At 40.8% G+C, this 26,048-nt stretch overlaps 1 protein-coding gene across 1 annotated transcript in view; it reads left to right on the top strand.

Moving 5' to 3' along the window:
• Positions 1-1,869: 1,869 nt before the first annotated feature.
• Positions 1,870-26,048, top strand: part of arhgap35a (Rho GTPase activating protein 35a) — a 60,493-nt gene continuing 36,314 nt past the window's right edge. Inside the window, exon 1 of the mRNA XM_089013627.1 lies at positions 1,870-2,543. The gene's annotated coding sequence lies outside the window, so the exon portion shown is untranslated. The remainder of the gene's footprint in view (positions 2,544-26,048) is intronic.

The raw sequence follows: 26,048 nt of genomic DNA, 5'->3' as shown, positions 1-26,048 counted from the left end.
TAGTTGACCAGTGGCAGATTATTTTAGTAGAAACTTCGACCCGTGTTAATCTTGCTTCTTGTGACTGCGGTCGTGCAAATATTGCTTGAGAGTGACATGGTGTCCAGTGTGATTGGACATGAGCTTGTGTGTTTATTCAAGCAAAGGGCAGTGCACTTTGAACACAAACTGGCTGTTTAGAGAGAACAAAAATGAGTGTATCGTTAACTATTGGACCTTCTACATCGGAACCCTCCAACTTTCAAAAAGCACGGAGTTTGTTAAATGTACTGAAGAATCAGTATCGAAAGTGTCAGTCCACTGATTGACAGGTAATCTGTTCAGGGTGTGTTGCGACTTTTGCCAGTCATATATAGTGTTTAAATACAGTGGTTCACCGTCAAGGCCTGCAAAGTCTTCTCTGCTAGCCTATAAATATCTGAATCACAGACTGATCTTAATTATATTTTGCCCATGAATTCTCATTAAATAATTCCAAATGATCTCTCAGCTTCCTTTCATTAAATTTCCCCTGTTGCTGTGCTTCCAAATGTGAGTTTTCATATTTTAGCATTTAACCAATCACATTTCAGCAATAATATGTGTGTAGGTAGGTAGGTACAGTGATACCTTGGCTTACGAACTTAATTGGTTCCTAGACAGAGTGTGTAAGGCGAAAAGTGTGTATCCCAAAAATTAATTTCCCATAAGAAACCATTAAAATGAGAATAATCCGTTCCCAGGTCCCCATAAAACATAATTTTCTACTTTCTAATTTTCTCAGCCTTAAAACTACACAAAATATACAATATTTTATGTATAATAAACATGCTATGGTATTATAATTAAAGAAATAAACTACAGTATAATAAAGTCGTTTTATTTACCTTTGTGATGGTCGTTGATGGCTTGATGGAATGGAGCTGCCGCGTTCATCAGCATTAAACACAACACTTGATGAGGAACGTAACCTTCTTTCACCATCCTGAGGAATGATCCCTTGTAGGTGCTTTCTCTGTGATAATTGTATCTAGTTCCTCATCAATTGTGTTGTGTTTAACTGGGTTGATAGCTTTTTGCATCAAGTGTACAGATGGCTTGTGCGGGTTGTTTGTGGAGCCTGATTGATGGCATATTTTAACCTTGCAGTCTACACTGCCTTTGAACTATCAAAGTTGAAACAATCTAACTGTCGTCTGCCTGTCTCTTTAATGTTTAAACCACCCCCTTCACTGCTGCGTTCTTGACCAATCACGTGGCTTTAACCGAAGACTGGGTGCGGGGAATAGAGGACAAAAAAAGTCGGCTGCCATTTTGTTGTTAGAAGAACGGACTCGTTCGCAAACGACACATCACTCATTGAGGCAGGTCCGTGTACAAAAAAGTTTGTATGCCAAGGTAAAATTGTCATAAATTTAATGTTCGTAAACCAAAAAAGTTTGTAAGCCAAGGGGTTCGTAAACCGAGGTATCACTAGACAGATGGACGGGCGGGCAGGATAGATAGATAGATAGATAGATAGATAGATAGATAGATAGATAGATAGATAGATAGATAGATAGATAGATAGATAGATAGATAGATAGATAGATAGATAGATAGATAGATAGATAGATCAGTCTATTATTTATCTTTTTTATGCGATTTTAAAGTACAGTACTTGGTGCATTTCCTTTAAGTTGTCTCACTATAACTACAAATACGCGAGGAAGAAGACTCTTTGTGGTGGACCGCTCTCACTTTTCAAAAATGTCAAAATATATTTTAAAACTGTTGAATTCTAAATGCAATGTCAAATGGAACGGTGACAATAATGACAATGATTCGCGAACAAGATTGTGTGCGAGTGTACGTACGCGCGTGCTGTAATAGTGTGCATGAACCACTGGGCGAGAATGTCTTTTTGTGTTGGCCGCGAAAGAGGAGGGGAGATGCTGCCTGGAGTCAGGAGAGGGGGCGCCGCCATTATTGGGAATCTGACAAAAAAATAAGACTTACCACACACACCGTTACACGTTGTTTCTCGCCTGCCATGCAGCTCAACAACACAAACAAGGAAGACGTGAATTCAACATTTTCTTTTTTCTCCTCTCGCCGCTGAGATCATTGAAGACACTCGCCCCTTTTCCCCTCTTTTGGCGAATCTTTTATTTTGGACATAACAAAGGAAATAATAATTGCTGCAAACAACGTGGTGGCGAAGCAAGAAAGACAAGACTTCACAAAAGGGTCGTTTTAAAACCGTCACAACCTCCATTTCCCCTCTCTTCCTTGTTCAAAGCCCAGTTGAGGACGACTTTGTGCAGCATTTTTAGTCGCTTTTCCCCCTTGACTAGCATTCAGTTGTCGGTTAGCCCTCCGGCACGCACACGCGCGCGAGCGTAGAAAATGCTAATGTGAAAACTTCAGACGGGAGCGTAGAAAGTGACAAGGAATGGACGCTTAGACTCTTCGCCCCCTGGAAACGGATAATAATCGATGAGAGTGTTGGCGGGGAGTGTTTTTCTCTCTTTTTCAACACAGGGAAAGGAGTGGACGGAATCCGGAGAGGAAGGAATGTTATGGTACGTAGACTACTTCCTTTTTAAATGTCTCCCAGTCTGGAAGTGTTGCTCTGCCAAATAATGTGCGATGATTATGAACGTTTGTGGCACTTGTTTCACAATACCGTGAATATAACCCCGTTCCCCCAAAACACTCGTGTGACCCTAAATTCTTTCGCGTAAAGATCATCATTGATTTTATTGGATTGATGCTCGTGTGTTCATTTGGAGATGAAGTTTTCAGAGGAAGGATTGGGCACCATCCCAATCAAAAATTCAAGCAATTGTTTGGAAGCACGACACCTGGAATGCATCGATTGTGTCAGGCCTGTCGATAGTCACCAACGTCAAACTCATGCTTGTGGTTCCTATGCAAAATGAACCACTAAGTTAATTTAACTAAGATATTATTATGTTTCAAATTGACAACGTTAAGAACTGAAACTGGACCTGATAAATTCCTATTACTATACGTACTACCGTTTAACCCCCCTATCACCAACTTATATGCGTCCATTTCATATCACATGTGGTGCAATGTGGCTCCCATGTTTTATGATAACGTCGCAGTCGAGTTACGGGGCTGACCTCATGTTAACAATTACCATAGCCATTAATCTATTTCCGTGCCAGCTCCAGTCAACTCGTGTCATGCTTATTGCAGAGTGGTCGTTGCCCCCCTCGCCAGCCACTCCCTTTCAACGTCCTCCAGTGGACATCTGGTCACTTCATTTTAGGAGACGTTCTCAGTGCCACTTTGGTTTTAAGAATGATGCCGAAGGATTTCAAGTGTGAGACCGATAGCAGGTGCGAGCTAACATTGCTGTGTCATTGCTGAGTCAAAAGAATGAAACAAGAACTTTAATGGCAGATGACAACGCGGGCATTGTTGCCTTTTATTAAATCAGTCTTCACCAGATCGTTATCGTAACCAGTGGTGGGTTTGAAGAGTGTACTATGTGTGTTTATGGTCACGTTTCCCCAAAACAATTCAGATTAAGTGGTGGAAAATGGAATGGAATGCTACTGTGATTTTAAATTAAATGTGCTCCCATTTTAATTAGGATTCACCAAAGCATCTGCATATTTTACAAACTATGTTTCTACGTATTCTGGTCTCCAATGCGAGGATGAATTGCCAGATGAAGCAATCCGGCGCTATAGAAAATAACGATATGTTTGTGAAGGATTGTATAGCTTGTGGAGTGGTTATCAATTGATCATGTCTGGAAGCAGTCGAGGGTTCGATCAACTCGTTTACTTTCTGGATGAGAACAAAATCTGTAGCACTTTTTTTTTCAAACCAATGCATATTCTTTTGATGCATATTCACAAAAAAACGACATAAACGATAATAAAAATAATTAGAAAAAATAGACATACTTGTCTCAATACAGCATCATAAGATGGCCACAATCAACCTTATAGTGAGCAATCCTTCTAGTCTGTTTGGAAACAGGTATGTTGAAAACGCAATACAATCCCAGTCGAGCATCTTTTCAACCTATCACTACAACGTTCATTCCAGAAACTTGCTCGTCAGTCAGCGAAAGCCCACTTTTGATGGAGAAATGTGCTAATTATAGCAGGCAGCATTGTCGAGTTTGGTGGTCCAGATTACAGTCCTTCATCACTCAATAGCAGCTTTGTTCTGGTGACCGATTATTAGGCTGAAAGAGGTGCATTCTGGGAGGATTACATCTGCATTTCTATTCAAAAGTGTGCCTGCCGAGGTTGAAATGAGGATCTTGGAGCTCATGAGTGTCTTGGCCTCTTTGCAGATTTCAATTTTAATTTCTATCTTTCTAGTTTTCGCACCATTCCGCTTTTTAGGTACTTAAGCAGAAGAGCTGAAATATGTGCCGTGGACCGATCTCGACTCAGCAGTTCCACTCGTGCTCTACTTTTTCTCCAAAGCACAAAAAAGACTATTAAATATAGTTGACACTCTAGTTTGATCATAATTTGTTCATGGGGGAGCTTTGAATGAACTGTTAACAAAAATTGCATTTGCCCTACACCGAGCCTGCCTTTTAAAGGTCTTGGTTTCCAATTCTTATGTCATATTAAACGAGATTGCTTGTAGTCGGTACGGCTTTTAGAAGGCTCAAACGAAGCGGATGTGATTAAAGTGGTCTTTTAAAGACGACCCCAACGGTGACACTGTTTCCGTCGTGGCCTCGGCGATATTACACCAGGATGGACGATACTGAGTTGAATAATGATTCCCTGATGTGAGAAACCCTGGAAGAATTGAGCCTCATTTTTCCTGAGCTATATTGTTGGGTATGCTTTTCTTATGGATAACAAAGTACAAATAATTCATTGGGGTTCAGTAATTGGCTGTGAAAGGTTTGTGTAAATTGCACCCTGAAGGAGAAGACGTGGACTCAAAACACCCCATTTGGCTAGTCAATCGTCCATAAAAGAGTGCGCGTGAGCAAACTGTTTTGTCCTTCAGGGCTCTGCTCCTGGTATGTGCCCTTTCAGCTTTGCACTACGGGATCAACCAATCGATGACGGCCAGACGTAACGACGCTGCTTGGCTATTGGCCACAGCCGAATTCTGTGACTCAGCGTGTCCTGAGATAAGATGTTTTGAGTGAATTCCTGCCAGTGAAAAGCGGCCATTGGCTGAAGTTGACTAGGTTGAACTTTGGCTGCTTTAATGGGTCACGGAGACCCCCTCAAGATTTGTCATGCATGTTTTTTTTGTTTTGTTTTGTTTTGCTTTTTGGGTATTATTGTCTTGGATTGTTTGTTTGTTCATTTATTTTTGAGGGAGTGAGTTATTGTTTAAAGGACAACCGACGCCTCCGGACAAGTTGCGTCCATAATTTGTAAAATCACTTCAAATGACTTCTACTGAGCATATTTTACAAAGATTCTACCGCATATAGCTATATTTTACGTTTTAAGACTTGCGCTGAATATTCAGGAAGTCTTGTTTTCGAGTTGATGACGATGCCCTACGCGACGTCACTGAGGGAACGCCCGTGACCGATAAAGCGACACGCAATGCATTTTGGGTACTTTTTTTCATATAAAAACACTGTGTTGATCGCGAAATTAGAACGAAAACTACATAAATAATGTGATGGTGAATCGTGTGTCGCAGCGAATTGCGGTAACGCACACAAATAAGGTGTAAGTTTACACCAATTCCCAGCGGACAAATCAGCCCATTTCCAACGGAGCTTGTGCGCCATCTTGTGCATTTTCTGGGCGCTATATTGGAGTCCAGACGGATTGAATTGATATGGATGGACTTCTTTAATCAATTGCAAACATTTATGCTTTCCTCTTCAGAACTATTTGAATCATATTCATAACTGGATGAGTAACAAAAAAAGCATCTTCTCCGAATTTGAACTATCTGAAGCCATTGTTTTGATTCTGGAGCAAGACAGTGTGTGACCAATAGTGACGTCACGAACAAGGTGGCGGGACTTTCTGAATCTGCCCAGTTCCGAGCTCATTTTGTGGCAGTTTTGGGACACTTTAACTCGTTTTTATTGGTGTTTTGCATTTGACTAAAAATATCAGCCTGCGTGTTTTGAGTATTTTAGATGCCATAAAAAGTTTTTCTGATGTCAGTTAGGAAACAAAATAATGGTGTCGGTTGTCCTTTAAGCAGAGTATGAGATGATGTACACTATTAATGATATTTTTGATTTTTGATGAAGTCATTTTACAAAAACAATCATTGTCTTGGTCATTTATTTAGTTCTAGAGTGTTTTACTTTCTTACATTAACCAGCACTTATGACGTGTATGAAATTTGCCCAGTGGTTGGAATTGATATAAAGCTACCATGTGCAGTATAAAATAATTTTTAGTCCAAGAATGAATATACATGCTTACAATGGAGTTACTTGCTGATTCCAAGCTTTCATGTGATGTGTTTCAATTGAGCTCACAATTATTCAATTTGATCAAATATTGTTCCAATCCACATTTTAAAAACGTCTTTCAAATATAACATTTGGACTCGTCGGTATATGTAATTAATATATCTATATCTATATCTATATCTATATCTATATCCAGTATCTACATATGAATTGATTTATTTGCCTCTATGTTTATTTATTTGCTATTTATTTGCTACCTATTAGCTGTCTGGCTGGCTATCTGTTGGCTATCTAGTTATCTAGCTAGCTCGCTATCTAGCTAGCTATCTAACTTGTCCTGTGACTGAAGTGACCTTGAGTGTTATGAAGGGACCTTGTAAATGAAATGTATTTATTATTATTATTGCAGTATTAGCTATCTTTTAGCTAGCTTATAGTGGCAAATGAAATGCTCTTAGAGATGAAATGTATTCTTATTTGTATTCTTATTATATAGATGGATAGATATTTTTTAAAGAAATCCAGGAAGACTGTTGCGGCGGCTAAGTCACATTTTTTTCCTCCTTTAAGGAAATAAAAAAAAATGATGCCACTGAGTATTTTTATATTAACTTTCTGTATAGGTTACATCACTCTGTGTGTTCAGACGTAGATTCATTATTTTCTGAGTCTACCACTTTATTTACATTCAGCCCAACTCCCAAACCACGCTGCCTCCAGAAGTCCCAAGGCATAGCCTCTGTGATGACTCACAGTAAATGTGTTTAAAAAAAACAAACACAATTGAATCACTGTTCTTGGCCATGTGTTTTGGACAGAAAATACTGAAATATTCTTTTGTCCATTTTCCGCAAATCCCTTATCACATCTTGTCATTACATAAATCATAATGTATTGTAGTTGTCCATGTTAAGCACTTTGTTACGGCTTCAGGTGTTGGTAAAGCGCTATATAAATCAATATGTATTGTATTGTCAGGCACTACTTACAGGCTCAATGATGCTTTCACAATGTCAGTCAACCAAGCTAGTTATAAAATCCTGATGGAAATGGTGTGTCCACCTCTACAATCTCGCTAAATTGGAAATTTAACCCATGTTTTTGCTTCTTAGGTCATTGGATGTGTCACTTGAACCACCCCATGGTAACCAAAGCTAGCCGCTTAATCATAGACTGTCGAACAGCTTACAAGAAATGAGAAAATGAGCTGCGGGTACCAGGTCACGCAGGCCTGAAAATACCTCAGCCGACCCAGAGTTTTCTCTTCTTTTCCTTCTCTTTTGTTTCTCACATCGTCATCAGCCGGTGTATTTTTTGCCATTGTCAGGATACGTCTGTGTAAGCTCTCAGTCGTACAGGAGTGGTCCATCGATGAGAAGGTTTCTTCAGCCGTCATCTGTACAAAAGTGAAGGTTTCGGACGTTTCGCCTCCTATCCAAGAGGCTTCGTCAGCGAACTAAAGTCTGACTGGTCGTATCGGCCCCATTTATATATCCCTAATGTCCAGACCTGGTGGCGCCGGACACAGCTATGATAGGTCCCTACTCTCAGGTTGGGGGAGGCGCGGGACCCCCCCCTGTGGCCCCACTGATTGTTCCTACATTCCTGACTAACGATTGGCCTATTACCAATAATTCTCAAGATTCTAAAAGGAGAGGAGTAGCAGTACCGTACATTGCAGGAGTTTCTGAAAAATTACAAAGAGTCCTTTGGCAACATAAAATTCCTACTTATTTCAAACCGATAAACACGTTAAGGCAAAAATTAGTGCATCCAAAAGATAGGCTACCAAATGAAAAACAAAGTAATGTAGTTTATTCCATACATTGTAAGAATGAAAATTGTAAAGAGCAGTACATTGGGGAGACTCAACAAATTCTCAAAAAAAGACTTTATCAACATCGCAGGGATAATACTAGTGGGCCTCAATCGGCAGTACATTTGCACCTAAAAGCTACTAACCACTCATTTGACGACAATGAGGTTAAAATCTTAGCGAAAGAACATAGATGGTTTGAAAGGGGGGTAAAAGAGGCGATTCTTATAAAACAACAAAATCCTTCATTAAACCGGTCTGGTGGTGTGAGGTTCAATTTGGATCGTTCATACAATAGCCTGCTCAGGCAAAACAGGTTAGGCAACTTTCGCAATGCTGATGAGGGTCGTTATGCTGATGAGGTGATACCGGGGGGAGTGGGTGTAATAGGCCAATCGTTAGTCAGGAATGTAGGAACAATCAGTGGGGACACAGGGGGGGGGTCCCGCGCCTCCCCCAACCTGAGAGTAGGGACCTATCATAGCTGTGTCCGGCGCCACCAGGTCTGGACATTAGGGATATATAAATGGGGCCGATACGACCAGTCAGACTTTAGTTCGCTGACGAAGCCTCTTGGATAGGAGGCGAAACGTCCGAAACCTTCACTTTTGTACAGATGACGGCTGAAGAAACCTTCTCATCCATTGTCAGGATAAGATGCAGTGTAATTGTCAGCTGTGGTTAAGGACGCAGGAAAGGTCTACTAGCTTGTCACAACAGGTTTGTCTCCGATGGCACTTCAGGGGGTTCTGACCACAGTGAGGGCCTTTGGCGTGTCCCATGCAAACACGTGCTGCCACTGTCTTGCACACAACCTTCCACCCCAACCTTTTTTTGGGTGTTGGGCGGGGGCGGTTGTTTGCGATCATTTGCTTTTCTGAACTCTGGTTTGATGCAGACTTTTCAAATATGAAACATAACATTTGTTTTTGTGGTATTTGCAGTGGATCCAAATAATTGGTTGGTGACTACAGATGTAACAATCAGGTTGCCATCAATGGTACAGCTTAGTTGTGTTGCATTTGTGGTTGACCTTGAGGTTGATGACCCCATGAGCAATGGATGATTTTCCACAAATTAACTCATTCACTGCCATTCCCGAATTTATTCGGAAATTGAAAAGCACGACGTGGAGCGCCATTCCCGCAATTGTTCGGGGTTTGTTTTTTCTTACGGGGGTGCAGATAAAGCACTGGTCAGACCTCTGACAATGTTTTTCTCTTGCATGAGGGGGCAGCATTTGTCTTTTGTCCATGTTAGCGCTTTGTTACAGCTTTAGCTGTTGTTAAAGTGCTATATAAATCGATATGAATTGTATTGTATTTTGTACAGTCGCCCCCATTTCAAGCTCAGATAACTCCAGACCCATATAATTTAGGAATTAACTATTTTCTTCTGATTAAAGATGAGAATCTAAGGTTTCTTGAATGAATTGAATGTTTATGTAGTCCTAAAACCCAATTATCTGTAGATGTTACAATTTGAGTGAAAATGACAAAAACCCTGGCAATGCAGCGGACACATTTTTGCACATCGTCTGGCAGTGAATGAGTTAAGGCAGTTGAGTCAAAATGGAATTAGGCTCAGAGACAATTTTCAGGGAAAGTATTTTGACACTTTTATTATTTAGGCCTGAATTTTGCTCCATAACATATTGACCGATGTTTTTCAAAATAAAAGCAGATTTATGAAAAGTGTCTATTTTTACTGAGAACACTGATAACCACTGTGCTTTCAATGAACATTGAAGACACATCGACACTCGAGCAGTGGTTCTTAATCTTGTTGGAGGCACCGAACCCCCCCAGTTTCATATGCTCATTCACTGAACCCTTCTTCCAATGACTGTGCCTACCAACTGCAGTCTAGATTGAGAGGTGGACCTCTGGGAACCCCTGAGACTGACTCACCAAACCCCTAGGGTTCGATCGAACCCAGGTTAAGAACCACTGCTCTAGAGTTGCGCTTCTAATATCATTATTGTGAAATAAAATTATGATTACCATTTTTTTCTCCTTTTTCTTCTTGTATGGCATATTCTCTCCCTTTTATTATGTGAAGCATCTCAAGACTGCTGCCACTATATCGATTCGCTATCAACAAATTGCGGCCTTGAGACGAAAGACACGGCAAACTGCCATTGGAACTTGATTGTTTCTGGCCTCAGAGCGGTAGCGTGATCGTGTAGATCATATCCTTTTTTAAGGTGTGAAGATAAGGTGGGTACACATACCTGTTAAATATCACGGACGACAATGCCTCGACACCTCTACATCGCTTATCTGAACTGGTCCAAATCTGTAGCCCCGGCAAAGGCATATGCAAGCCCTGGGCTGATGAGTAAGCACCTCTTAGGCTGCGGATGGTTGCGCCGGCCTTTATCGATTGCAGCGCCAATGCCTGTCACCCAGCCACCACTTAGCTAATGATATCCACGCTATTGTCTCATGGTTGGGAAGGTGGGGGGACCATAAAACACTGAAACTCCCAACATAAAGATGGAGGAATCCACCCCAAAGGCTTCGACCCAAGCAGTTTTCTTTAATATTTGGATGTTTGTACTCTATTTACTCCCTGCACTCTCCGTTTCCGGCCCACTCCGTGTGCATACAGCCTTGTTTGTGGTGCTGCCGCGTCCATCTGCATGAAAGCAAGACTGACCACAGTTTCCGACAGGCAGCCAGTGTCCGAGTTGGCCGGGCTTTGACCTTGTTTCTGAATCTTTCTGATTTTGGACAAACAGTGAATGAATCCTCTCAGTGATGAATGGTTCATTTATTTGCCTGTCTATTTTATTATATATTATATATTTATTTGTTTCTTTATTGATCAATTATTTTACTTTTTCCCATGGTATCCTTTTAGTATTGTACCAAGAGACTATATGACGTCTGCTATCGGATAGGGCTGTCACAATCACCCTTTTTTTAGCACTCGAGTCACAGTCCAAGTCTTTGGCTTTGAGGATCTGTCGCTAAAGCATCCTGATCCTATAACTTAGCAATATATTGAAAACAGGAAAAAAAGAAAAGAGGTAGCATACATATTGCTTCAAAGTAATATCAAAATAATTAACAGAAGACTCTCTGTCTGTGTCTCTCTTAGCTGTAAAGTTGGTGATACACGTTGAAAAACTCTCCATGTCAGTTTTTCCCAGAATGCACCAGAGGCCCTAAAGTCCATAGTTCTTGTGTCAGAGTTCATTTCCTGCTGCGGGGTTACCACCATTTTGCTACATTCCAGTTGCTCAGAAAGTGTGTATGACCCTATCTACAAGGCGCTGAATGTTTTCAGTGAATAAATGGAGCGTGGGTCAGTGTTCCTTATGAATCAAGTAGAACATTAGCAACAAAAGTTGGTTGGATTTTTAAGCTTTGCTTCTTTTATATATTAAAACTACTACAACTGTGTACTGTTCCAAGATTCACTCTTCTTCTTCTGCCGTCTTCCTTCTTTCATTGCTGTGCTGATCTGTATGCATCCATAAACTGTGGAAATAAATGTAACATGGGTGAAGAATGTAAACAGAGTTGTTTTTGATGGCCTCAGCACACCGCAGCTCATGTTAGTCACTGTTGTCAAAGAAGGGAGAATGCAGACCTTTTTTTTTAAACCCAATGAGGGAAAAGGTCATTGAGAATGCGGTTTGTCAGGTCAGGACGAGCTGGGCCTGTTGTAGCTTAAATTCTTGTGAGTGGTGTGTTGAAGTGAAGGGTGGGAGTCTGATGGCAAACGTCACTTATCGTACCATTCGGTCAGCAAAACGCTTGTTTTATTTGTGCATTTGATCAAATGGCTATTCAGATTTGTTCTGATGTGTTGTGTGTCAACGGTTTACACGTGTAAGACAGGCTGGGCATGTTTCTGACAGTCGTTAATGAAATGGATGTTTGTCTGTTGGTTCTTTATGTGCTTTGACGGTACGTGAGGTGACAATTTTGCCATAAAAAAATACTGTTAAACCGAAAAAGGAAGAGATGAATCCTGTCATGCTGACTGAGTCTTACATTTTTTTCTCATTCACTGCCAGACCATGTGCAAAAATGTGCCCAATTTAGTGCCAGGGTTTTTGTAATTTTCACTCAAATTGCAGGACCCGTAGAATATTGGATTTTATGACTACCTAAACATTCACTTCAGCCTAAGAAACCTCAGACTCTCTTCTTTCATCAGAAAAAAACATGTTAATTCCTAAGTTATATTAGTCTGGAAATGGGGGCGGATGTACAAAATACAATACATACATCTTGTTTTATAGTGCTTTAACAAAAGCTGAAGCTGGAACAAAGCGCCAGCATGGACAAAAGTAAAATGCTGCCCCCTCGTGGAAGGGAATAACATTGCCAGAGGTCTGATCAGCGCTTTACAATAATACATTTTATTTCAAAGCCCCTTTCAAAACTCAGTTATATGGTTCTGCAGTTATCTGAGCTTGAAATCGGGGCGGCTGTACAAAATACCAGACAATGCATACATATTGATTTATATAGAGCTTTAACAACAACTGAAGCACTATAGTGGACAAAAGGCAAATGATGCCCCTTCTTGGGAGGGAAAAACATTGCTAGAGGTCTGACCAGTTCTTTATTGGCACCCCTTGCAAGAAAATCCAAAACACTAACAAATTCGGGAATGGAGCTCCACATCACGCTTTTCAATTCCCAAGTACATTTGGGAATGGCAGTGAATGAGTTAATGGCTGTGTTAGACTACACCTTGGTCTTGTTATCTTGCCTCCTGACACCACAAGCTTGAATCAATGTCACGGGTGAAAACCCACTTCTGTCCATGCCTGGTTCCCTCGCTTATAGATAAATAAACAAACACATATATAAATAAATCTTGTCCCCTTGGTCCCATAATAGTAAGTACATCTATCTTACTATGATCTTTAAAAAATGTGTTTCTGGGTCTTGCTAACAGAAAAATGAGACTTCCAAGATTCCTGTAATTGCAGCAATTGGTACTTTAGGATCAGTCAATGGTGTACCAGGCTGACACATAGAACTCTCATTGTAAGACTGTTGATGTTTCACTAACGTTCAAAAAAAAAATGAAAAAGAGGACTTGGAACTAGTACTGAAAATCCTGACAATGACACGATACACGTCTTTTTATTTTTTTAGACCAAGTTTAACATAAACAGGCCACGTGGATTGTGTCACCCTGCTGTGATTGCAAAGAATTTCTTGTTTGTGTACTGTTCAGTTGAGTGAACTGCAAAAGTTGGCTCTGACTCGTCTGACCTGCCCTTGAACCGCAGCTACAGCTTATGACTGAATTTACCGTCAGACTCAATGCGAACGCCCCCTAGTACTATGGCGACTCCATGCTGATTTTTTTTCCTTCATAACTATGTAAATACATCCTCTGCTTGTCCTCACTCAATATTTGGCCCTCAAAGTTCCGATTCTGGGAAATGGTGCAACACGCCGAGCATTCACGTGCAATTTCCCGCCCCCGCCTGTTTTCTCCAGGGTTCTTAGTTGACAGGAGACGTGGATGGAAGATGTCAGTTCTTTCCTCATGGGATCACGAGGGCCACTCCATCCCTTCCCCAAAGGGTATTTTGAGGTTTGCCATCAGCTCCAAAGTGAGCACGAGAAGTGGCGATTGCAGTCTGTTAGGGGAACCACTTGCTGTTGTTCCACTTTTTAATTTTATTTATTTGACACGGAGACACAGGATGTGTATGTTCAACAACAATTCATGGCTTGCGTGTATGCAGGGTGCTTGTTGAGCACAACACGGTGATGAGTTTTCAAAACATCTCTTTGTTGTCACTGCCAAGAAAGGCTATGCTTTCACTGTTTTTATTATGAGCGGAATTGTATAAAAGCGACCATCACTGATGTTCACAAAATATTTTGGGAGGGGTACTGCAAGGGGGAAGGAGCCACGCTCAGGTTACAGCTATACCATGTTTCAATTGATAGACCTAGTACTTATATTTGAGTATTATAACATTGCGCATGTTTCACTGAAATCAGAATCAGAATCAGAATCATCTTTATTGCCAAGTGTGTAGAACACACAAGGAATTTGTTTCCGGTAGAACACGCTGCACTAGTATCGTTGTCAAAAAAACTGCTAAGTGGCACTATACACACACTATATGTGTGGCACTATACATACAACATTTCTTAGACTAAACACATTGAGAGTATGGCAATGAGAATAAACCCCCTAAAAAAATTGATCAATAAAATACAAACAAAACTGCAATCGTATGTGATGTTTAACTATAGCAACTACAATACAAATGTAGATTCCCCAGAGTATTGTTGTCAATAGTCACTGCTGTGCACATGGGCATATGTTTTCTAAAATTACTGTTAGAAGAAAAAAAAGTCACTTCAACTTTACATTTAAACTCATTTTTAAACGATGTGTAAAAATTTGTCTACTCCAGTGCCAGGGTTTTTGTAATTTTCACTCAAATTGCAGGAGCCACAGAAAATTGAGTTTCAGAACTACACAAACATTCGATATGGCGTTAGAAACCTTAGCCTCTGTCCTTTCATCAGAAACAAAGAGTTCATTGCATTCAAATGCGTACATTTTGATTTATATAGCACTTTAACAACAGCTGAAGCTGTATCAAAGCGCTAACATGGAAAAAAAGGCACATTCTGCCCCCTCGTGGAAGGGGAAAAAACATTGCCAGAGGTCTGACCAGTGCTTTATTGGCACGCCCCTCCAAGAAAATCCAAAACCCCAACAAATTCGCGAATGGCGCTCAACGTCACACTTTTAAATTCTCAAATAATTTCTGGAACGGTACCGAATAATGAAAGTCAGTGCACGTTTATCATCAGGTGCAGTATCATAAAAGCTATACTGTTGCCTAAACAGCTTGTATGGAAGATCGAAAAAAACATATTGACTGTCAGAGAGATCGCCATCATTTTTTATTCTGGTTGTTATTTTCTTTTAAGTAAAACGTCTGTTTGAGACTTTAAATTAGTTACCACATTTAACTCCATGAAAGTTTTCCCTTCAATACGGAGTCAGAAACATTGGATGTTGTCATGACATCCCATTAGCTTGTCCGTGATGTGTTTGGAGAGCATAAATGAACAAATGTAATCCACCCTTCACATGTACTTCGCATATGTATTTTACATAGGTTGCTTCCTTTCCATTTAACAGATGCCATCCGCCTTCTCTTCTCAGTCGTCCTTTCATCCTCTTCCACTCTCACATCCTGATTGGCTGGACAGAAAATGCGCGATGAGGTTTTGTCGTTCTAATCTGCCAGCAGATCGCCACTGATGGGTCTGTACAGAATGGCTTTAGTAAATTACTGTTCCAGGATGGAGCAAATCCCTTCTATCAGATAACGTCTCCCACTTCACTACAGCCTCTTTCTCTTGGGCCGCGTCCATCACTCTTTGACTTTATCTCTCCATTTCTACCTCGCACGACGTTCTCTCTTTCTCTTTAGCCACTTTTCACTGTTTTGTCTTTGCTAGCTTTCCTCATTTCATCAACACCTCCGACTTGTGCTCTCATTGACGGGCTGAGTGGAGGAGGAGTTGTCGGCGGATTTGGATCAGAGGCAGCTTGCCGCCTAACAGAGCATGTGTGATGATTTTCACAGATGCATTGGCGCTTGTTAGCATGATGGGCGACCATCTTGCCCAATCTGTAGCTCCACATGATGTTTTGTGCCCCTGGAAGCATATCTTGCCCCAGACGGGGTTTGTTGTAGCCAAAGTCATTGTGACCTCATACACAAACCCGGCAACATTATGAATGTTTGTTGACATTCGACACCAACAAACTACCTCCACATTGGCCGTGAAAGACAACACGCCAGTCCACCAACTGTGCTCTAATTAAGTGTTAAGATGCGGCATGTGAGGACCACACACATGCACGTAGGTGCCCGACTTTTCATATGCTTAAAACTGATGTGTTTGGTGCCACGGTATTTCCTGAAAACCTATTAAAAGTGTATTTTAACTGAGTTTCCAACAACATTCAATCACATTTTACAGTGTTGTTTGGGATAAATACATCATTTTAATCCAACAAAACAGTCTTTAAGAAATAGTTCTCAGAGACACCTTTTGTCAGAGAAATTCCAGTTAGCGATTCCTGCCGAGTCCTTTCCCCCTGAAGGCAACAACCAGATGTTTGAACATGTTTGTGAGGTTGTTGTCCACTTTTCGCGACTGGAGGGAAGAACATGCAGCTGCAACAGAGAGGTGATGAGCTGCAGGAAGAATACCTCAATATTTCACCACTGTTTGTCTATTTTATTGTTTGTTTGTTGTTTGTTTCCATTGACATTTTTTGTCAATGGATGTCAGATGATTTTTCAAGTAAATGGTTCGATGATGATGATAATAATAATAATACATTTAATTTATGAGCGCCTTGCAAAACTCTCAAGGTCACTTTACAGTTACATGATACGTTCTTCTGGAAACTTTTGTTCCCATTGGAAATGTCAAATCACTTTCAGGATTAAATGGTCACTGTTTGAAAACCTTTATGAATTCTACAGGCAGGTTTTTAGGCAAGAAAAAAGTTCACCCACTACAGTTAGGCTTAACCACTTCCCCGGCAGAAACAAGCATACACGTTTGAACAAAATGTTGTTATTTAAGTCATTAGACGAGTATACTCATCTAATCCATCCCTGCAAAAACCATCTACATTCGTATATACTCGTAAATTTTAAGACTTAGTGAGCCATTCTACGTGTGAAACGAGTATTCTTGCGATACTGTAGAGCTGTGGGATTTCAAGGATATTGTTACAAGACTTGCTCCGACAGCCATCGTCGGAACGGTGGTGTTCGGATCCACATTAGCATTCATTTTTTGTAGCATTTTTAAGTGTTAGAACCCAAATGTCTAGTTCAAATGGATGATAGTGGATATGAACCTGCCCTATAAAGCTTGAATACTTCTATCTGCCAGTTCATCGGACAATGGCTATTTCTCAACAAGTGGGGAGGAGAGGAGCTTGGAGAAGCGTCAAGTTGTCAGAGGAGCGTATCCTTTCACTGGAAATCATGGAATAACAATTGATGGAAACTCATCAGAACGGAGGGGTTAACATAAAACAACAATTCTTAACATTCCCTCATTCACTGGCAGGCCATTTCAGAAGAGTTTCTTGTATTTTAGAGGATTTCTGACTACTTTTTCAAGACCCGCACAATATTGTGTTCTATACAGACTTGAGCACTGAATCAACCCAATGAAAGAAAGAGTCTACTCTTCTTCCACTGGAGAAACAAATTAAAAAACAGTTTTGCTTCTCCTCCTTTATGATTTGTAAGACTCAGTTTTAGTTTCACAAAAATACTGCTATCTGGCCCAAAAACAATGACATTTTTTGTGAAAAAAGTAAATGAAAAAGCAAATTTCAAATGTATGGAGTTCAATCCTGAAGTTTTGAGTTATTTTAGAGGACTACCCCAACGTTGAATAACATCGTTTTACTACCCCTTAGTTGTTGGAATGCTATATTACACATATGCTACGGTAGGCATACCCACTCCAGTGGAGCTTCAAATCCCTTTTCCCGCATTATGGAACCCAGCTGTCTCATTTACCGAACATTAAGATGTCTGCTCATTAAGAGAATGCTGAGCTGGTTGTTTAAGTACATGCTAACATGTGGGATCTGTTTATGTGTAGCTTAATCCAGCGGTGATGAGGGGAGTTTCTTATGTTTGCCGACCCCCAACCCTTCTCCATCAAGTCTCTTGATGTTCCGGCAGCCAACCCTGTTATCAGCGTGGCTGTTCGCTATCCCGCTCACACCGATGTCGCAGCCGCTAATCTCTCCACGCGTTAAAGGCCATGCAAAGAATTTATGGTGCCCCGTCACAGGAAGAAAAGGGGAAGTGAAGAACCGTTCGAGGAGGTTGACAGATAAGGCTCTTGTGCTTTCTGTGCGCTGCTTTTTAAACCGTGTTAAACTGCTTAATTAGACATAATCTACAGGCCCCAGACTGAAGCGGAACTAATGAAGTTAAAAGACTCAAATCCCAAATCCTGCCATCACACTCTTTTCTGGCTGCCACCATCCAACACTTCCCGATCTGCAACCTCAATCCACTCCCTACCTTCTTTCCTTTTTAAAAGACCAGATATTGTCCTCTACATCATCATCAGCAAATATTGTCTTCAACAATTTCGGTTAGCATCAGGTATGGTGATGTTGCCCTTGTATTCTGTGGCACACCAACATCAAGGAAACATTTCCCCATAAATGTGTTACAATGCCAATTTGACTTGTAAAGAATTTACAAATTTAGTTTCTGTCATTGATGAGAATGATATGGAGCTGTTGTTCATGCTGCCAGCATTTCCCGTCAAAGTTGCTAACATGAATAACATGATACGCAGAACTAGGCTCGGGAATTCGGCTTGATGCTTGGTGCTTGATTAACATAGTAATGGATAGAAATGGCCACCAATGGTGCTTTTTAATCCCAAACAAAATGTTCCAATTAAAGTCAAATTGTGCCGTGGTATTAAAATGGCGAATGCAATTTCATCAAGAGAAGACAGCGCTGGACGAGTTATGCCCCAATTTGTGAATGGATTCTGGATGTTTGGTCTACTATATCTGCTTGTACTGTTGTTCGAGCTTTCGCAAAAGCAGGCTTCATTTCTGAGGAGTCGCACACCATTGCCACCTTGCTTATCACCTCTGGTTTCAATAAACCCACTATAACCCTTCAAGATATTGGTGGATTTCAGAATAACAACTCCATTTGCTGTTTTTCATGCCGTCTGATTCCATTATTTATCCATGCGGTAGCAAAAGTCAACCAATTTTCTTTGTAACTTTGAATGACTGATGAGATTGTCTCCTCCTTGTGATACATATATTACATCATTTGCCACTCATGCAGTGACCTTTTGTAAAAAATCATCATCGCATAGATAATAAATGTAGCGCAAGATGTCTGACTCAGTCACTGAACTTGATGAAAGTCTCACATGCACACTCCACAAACCAACCAAGCAACCCTATAATGGTGCCTCTGTCAGGCCACCGTGCCTCATAATGTAAATTGTGAGGCCTATGTAAATTCCTGACTCAGAATATTGGGAAATTGGTGATCAGTACAAGTTCATTAGAGTTTTCTGCCTTTTATCACAATTTGCTATCCCCCCCATGTCCTTGTTCTCAGTTCCTTGCATTTTCCCCTTTGTATTCAAAAGTGGATGTGTGTTGTTTGGTGACCCAATTTCCTTCCTCAATCTCACCATGGGGATATACACGCTCGCCAGACTCTTCAGACGGTACCTCTCTGAAATGTCTGGTGTCTAAAATGCCTGCCTTTACAGAGTTAGCATGATCTCATATTATTTATTAGAACATAGTGTCTGCATTTGTTACTAGTATGGCAAAAACAATACAATCACATTAATCTATCTAGCTAGCTATCTGTCTAGCTATCTGTCTATCTAGCTATCGAGCTATTTATTCATTCATACATTTTTTTGAGGGGGCTGAATGACTTCACTTTTTCTGGGTGTGTTTGACACATTGGATGGCGTCCGAGTGGACTTCAGTCCATTCATGACATCATTGAATTTTTTTGCACGTCGTCAAAGCGCTCGGCACGCTCGCTTGCTTTCCCTGATTCTCCCATCTTTTCTCCTTCAAACATGTCTTGTTGCGTTCTTGGATTGTTGCAAACGTTTTGTAAGATGCCGCTGTCTGCAAGCCTATGAAGCGTTCATCTATGGTTGGTGAGTGAGTCAGGACTTATGGTAGGAGTGACTGAATTGTCAGGATGAATGTGGGATGAAGTCTTAAGATTGAGACAAATGCTTTTGGGAGTTTTGTTTTTGTTTGTTTGTTTGTTTTGTTTGTCACGTTTTAGTTTGCGACCAACGGGTAGAACTGTAAGGAGCTGCACAGGCGTTTTAATCAGTGGCAGTTAAAATGACTCCCGGCAGGACCATTCAGGGTCGGGTCATTGTTTCACCCTGTGAGGTTTGTTTCATCTTGTTATGTTTTACTCATCATTTTGTTTTCTACTTTGGACCTTTTTGTTCTGATGACTGTTGTTTGAGATTTTGTTCCTGCCTGCTTTATGGAGGTATACCACCGCCACCTCCTTGCAAATCGTGACATTTCTTTGTTTTGTTTTTTTTTTTTTGCGGGAACGTTGAATGTTCATTTCTTGCAATCTTACTCTCTTAAAGCGTAAATCAAATTATTCATAAAAGTTTTCCAACGTAATTTAAAACATAAATTAAAAGTATAATGTCACATTTTGAGTTGGACACGTGTGCTTTTGATCATCACCGGCTGTAGTTGAGCTACCTAGAACTTCATTGAAAATGATGGTTTGAATTGTTTTCCTGTGACTTTAGAGGCAGATTTTCGAGCAAAATTAGATCAAAAGAAAATAAATAAAGACAATGAAGTCATTGATAATACTACCAATTATTGGATGTTGGGCTTTCAAACTTCATTTGAACTCTCCTTGTTGGTTTGAGTGAGTAAAAGCCAAGGTTCAATGGGATCTGGTCATGCTTGATTACCTCTCATATGACGTTGCAGCTTTTTTTAGTGCTGGGATGGGCTGAAAACGTGGTCGGAAGGATGAGCATCAAGAGGACATGGGTGTTGCAGCGAAGGAAGGAGGCGGATGCTGAATGGGGGTGATAAAAGCCAAGGGGGAAGGACGTGAGAGCAGGTGGGGAGGAGATAAATGGGGAGAGGTGATGGGAGGACGGCGTTGTCGAGAGGCCAAAGGAAGAAAAAAAAAGAAATGACCTTTCTTCCTGTGCACGCCGACAATAACTATTTAGAAATGCTGAGGTGGACGAACGGCATCCCTTCCGCCAGTCCAACATCTCATGCTCATTTGCCTGCCTGCATTTGCGTCTGTTTTAAGGACATGGTGGTTGATGTTCACCCTGTAAGTTTATTTTTTTTTTAATTTTCCTCAACGTCTGTTGTATATTGGTGTTAAGAAAAAAGCAGTAAAATTTTCAGATTTTCTGACCTCATCCCACATTCCAAAAACATGCACCTTTGGTTCATTTTCGACTCTTCTCTGCAGTTATGATGTTAGTGGCAATGTCTTCAGTTTACATGGCCTCCAATCGGTTGGCATTTTTTTTATTTCCCATGTCTGTTTCATATTGGCGTTAAGAAAAAAGCAGTAAAATTTTCAGCTTGTCCAACCTCTTTCCATAATCCAAAAACATGCACCTTAGGTTTATATTCGACTCTTCTCCACAGTTATGATGTGAGTGACAATGTCTTCAGTTTACATGCCCTCCAATTGGTTGGCAAACAGTCCATAGTGTCCCCCGCCCGATTGCCCAAAGTCAGATGGGATAGGCTCCATGACGGCATTTGTGTTTGCATTCATACAAGCTCTGTTCCTGTCACTTGTGAATATCTGGGCTCCACTGTGTCATCCGAGGTTCAAAAAGCACTAAACTGACACATGCAAACGTTTGAAAATGAACATGCGCTCATGTTAATATATCCTATTACTGTCTGGAGTATAAAATGATACAATCACCACTCTTCTGCAGCCCTATTATTTTCTTGGCCGCCTCAGTCTTTTGAATAAAAGATGTCTCTTTTCTTCTTACAGCTTCATGTCGCTAAAGTAAATGCAAGAATACCCTCCAGTGTTGTTGTTTGTTAGCCCATCTCCTTTCAATGGAGTTGCTGTGGTTTCCATGGTATGCCTCCCAGAAAACGTGCAATATATTTCAACATAAAAAAACAAAAACACTTTAAAGGACAACCGACACCTTCGGACAAGTTGTGTCCATAATTTGTAAAATCACTTCAAATAACTTCTACTGAACGTATTTTACAAAGATTCCACGGCATATAGCTATATTTTTACGTTTTAAGACTCGCGCTGAATATTCAGGAAGTCTTGTTTTCGAGTTGGTGACGATGCCCTAAGTGACGTCACGGAGGGAACGCCCCTGACCGAGAAAGCGACACACAATGCATTTTGGGTACTTTGTTACGTCTGAAAACGTTGTGTTGATGGCGGAATTAGAAGGAAAACACATTAATAACGCGATGGTGAATCGTTGTGTGTTGCACCAAGACTACTATTTGATACTAGTTGACGCAAATTCCCAGCAGACAAATCAGCCCATTTCCAACGGAGCTTGGGTGCCATCTTGTGCATTTTCTGGGACGCTACATTGGAGTCCAGATGGCTCGAATTGATACCGGAGGAATTCTTTAATCGATTGCAAACATTTATGCGTTCCTCTTCATAACTATTTGAATCATATTCATAACTGAATGAGTAATGAGAAAGCATCTTCTCCGAATCCGAAGCCATTGTTTTGATTCTAGAGCAGGGCAAGACGTCCTGGAACAAGGGGGCGGGACCTTCTGAAACTGAGCATCTCTGTGGTCATTTTGAAGTAGTTTTGGGACACTTTAACTCATTTTTATTGGTGTTTTGCATGTGACTAAAAATATCAACCTGTGTGTTTTGGGTATTTTAGATGCTATAAAACGTTTTTCTGATGTCAGTTGGGAAACAAAAAAATGGTGTCGGTTGTCCTTTAAGTGTAGTGCTATTAATGTGTATTTTTCATGCCTTGCCAGATTGTGTCAAATTCTCTTCAGGCTGTGCCAGCGTGTTTAGTTTTGTGGAAGCAGACTGCAAATGGAACAGAGCGCGCTGTGAGTCTTGACAGTGTTGTCTTGTTAAAACTGAAAAAAGGGGGGCGGGGGTACATCAGCACCAAGTGCCATGTGTTTGCTTTGCACTTTCCCATCAAATACATCAAGGTTGAGCTCTTTGCATGAAAATCTCACTTGAGAAGGCCCCGTCACCCTTCCTCATACATTGCGCGGACGTTCAATAAGCAATTCGCTTTCTGCCGCTTATTTTTCCCGTGTCCCTCAGACGCTCTTGAGTCTCGCTGTCTTCCAGTCTTCCTTAGAAATACTCGGACGACCGTGGAGAACACACACGTCTACACATCCATTGACACAAAAGCGGGAGCAGAAATAAAGAAGGCCTTATCTCTTCCTACCAGAGACACTTTGTACACGTGATTGCATGCTGATGAATAATATATGTGCACACTCTTCGATTGCTGACTATCCTGACACGGGCCCTTGTACAGTGGTGTGTATGGATGTGTGCATCTGCAGTTGTTGTCCCTGTGTAGGGATGAGGAGTCTCCAGGGATATGCTGATGAATGGGAGTGTTGTCACCAGGAAGGTCCAGCTGCCTTAATGCTGCAAGCTCGCCTTTTTTTTCATGGCTGGCATCAAATATACCGTATTTTCCGGTGTATAAGGTGCACCCAAACACCTTCATTTTCTTCAAATGATGACACTGTGCCCTATACGCAGGTGAAGTAATATTGCGCCACAACAGTTCTCTCAACTACTGTCAGCAGCATCAGCCTTCATTTCCCCCTTTAGAAGAAGTCGTGCGTAACCCCAGCCTTTACTGTAGCACCTTATAATGTGGTGTGCCTTATATTTGAAAAATCTTGATATATTTATATACAGTAAAGTCTCGTTATATCGATATTCTGGGGAGTCGGAAAAAATATCGATATAACCGGACTATCGATATATCCGATCCTGCGGCATGTAAATTTTCTCCTTGCGTTCATAGAAATAGTATCGTAATAAGCAGTACTATCGATATAACCGATATCGATATAACAAGACTTAACTATTATATTTGGAAGACTTTTTTTTTCATTCATTGAATGTGCACCTTTTGACCGGTGCGCCTTATATGTGGAAAAAGTTTGAAAATACACAATTTTTTGGGGGTGCGCCTTATACTCCGGTGCGCCTAATACACCACAGATTACGGTAATATGTTTTATTTACTATTGGAACAAATGCAGAGGTGGTCTACAATTTCTTCCAAGAGCTTCATACAGAAAACTTGCTAAAATGGTTTCAAAATACACCATTCATTGTGGATGCGCCTTATACTCTTGTGCACCTAATACACCGGAAAATACAGTGATTACAGTGATACGTTTGCTTATGAACTTAATTGGTTCCCAGACAGAGTGTGTAAGGCGAAAAGTGTGTATCCCCAAAAATAATTTCCCATAGGAAAACATTAAAATGACAATAATCTGTTCCCAGGTCCCCATAAAACATCATTTTCTACATTCTAATTTTCTAAGCTTTAAAACTACACAAAATACAGTAAAGTCTCGTTATATCGATATCGGATATATCGATAGTCCCGGTTATATCGATACTATTTCTATGCACGCACAGAGAAAATTACATGCAAACAGGGTCGGATATATCGATAGTCCCAGTTATATCGATATTTTTTCGGACTCCCTTGAATATCGATATAACGAGACTTTACTGTATACCTTATTTCATGTATAATAAATGTGATATGGTATTATAATGAAAGAAATAAACTGTACTTATATAATAAAGTCGTTTTATTCATCTTTGTGATGGTTGTTGATGGCTTGATGGAATGGAGTGGCTGGTTTCATCAGCATTAAACACTTTATGAGGAACGTAACCTTTCACCATCTTGAAGAATGATCCCTTGTAGGTGCTTTCTCTGTGATAATTGTATCTAGTTCCTGATCAATTGTGTTCTGTTTAGCTAGGTTGATAGCTTTTTGCATCAAGTGTACAGATGGCTTGTGCGGGTAATTTATGGAGCCTGATTGATGGGATATTTTAACCTTGCAGTCTACACTCTGCCTTTGAACTATCAAAGTTGAAACTTTCATTATCGTCTGCCTGTCTCTTTAATGTTTAAACCACATCCCCTCTCTGCTGCATTCTTGGCCAATCACGTGGCTTTAACAGGAAAACTGGGGGTGGGGAATAGAGGACAAAAACAGTTGGCTACCATTTTGTTGTTAGGAGAACGGGCTCGTTCGCGAACGACACATCACTCATTGTGGCGCCCCGTGTGTATCCCGAAAAATAGTTTGTATGCCAAGGTAAAATTTTCATAAATTTAACGTTTCTAAGTCTGATTGATGGGATATTTTAACCTTGCAGTCTACACTCTGTCTTTGAACTATCAAAGTTGAAACTCTCACTGTCGTCTGCCTGTCTCTTTACTGTTTAACCCACCCCCCCCCACTGCTGTGTTCTTGACCAATCACGTGGCTTTAACCGAAGACTGGGGGCGGGGAATAGAGGACAAAAACAGTCGGCTGCCATTTTGTTGTGTTAGAAGAATGGGCTCGTTTGCGAACAACGCATCACTCATTGAGGCAGCTCCGTGTACAGAAAAGGCTCGTATGCCAAGGTAAATGTAACGTTCGTAAACCGAAAAGTTCGAAAGCCAAGGGGTTCGTAAACCGAGGTATCACTGTAGTTTTAAAATCTGAAGTCAAGAATAATGTCATTGTGGTTTACATATGACAATTTGAAATTTTGGTTAGGACTTTAGCAAGCATCATGGCGCTTGACATGTTTGATTTGCTTTCACAGGCCGAATAAAACGATGTGGCGGGCCAGATTTGGCACCTGGGGCATTGACTTTGACACCTGTGACTTCAATTATGTCGTGTTTTGCCTGGGAGACGTCAATATTCCTTCTCCCTATTTTCCAAAAATGCTATCTTTGTTGAAATCGGTAAATTGTCCCTTGGTTTCAATCAATGGTTGGTTGCTTACCGGTCTAGGGTGTACCTCCCCCTTCCCGCCCCCTCTCCCAATTAACCCAGTGAGAAAAAGTGGTCCATAAAAAAGAAGATGGCTGTTTTGTCATGTCTCCAGCAAGTAAATTGGCACCTGTGCACTTGCCTCATGCTTCAGTTGATGATGCATGTTCTGCGTTCATTTCGCTAATTGTGTGCCAGTACTAGTTGGTGGTGGTGGAGAGGATGTAAGAGGGG

This window comes from Hippocampus bargibanti, linkage group LG14, assembly GCF_051943395.1.
Source record: "Hippocampus bargibanti isolate YZ-2025 linkage group LG14, ASM5194339v1, whole genome shotgun sequence".
Taxonomy (NCBI): domain Eukaryota; kingdom Metazoa; phylum Chordata; class Actinopteri; order Syngnathiformes; family Syngnathidae; genus Hippocampus; species Hippocampus bargibanti.
The sequence above is the reverse complement of the archived record's forward strand: the minus strand, read 5'-3'. Positions and strand labels throughout refer to the sequence as shown.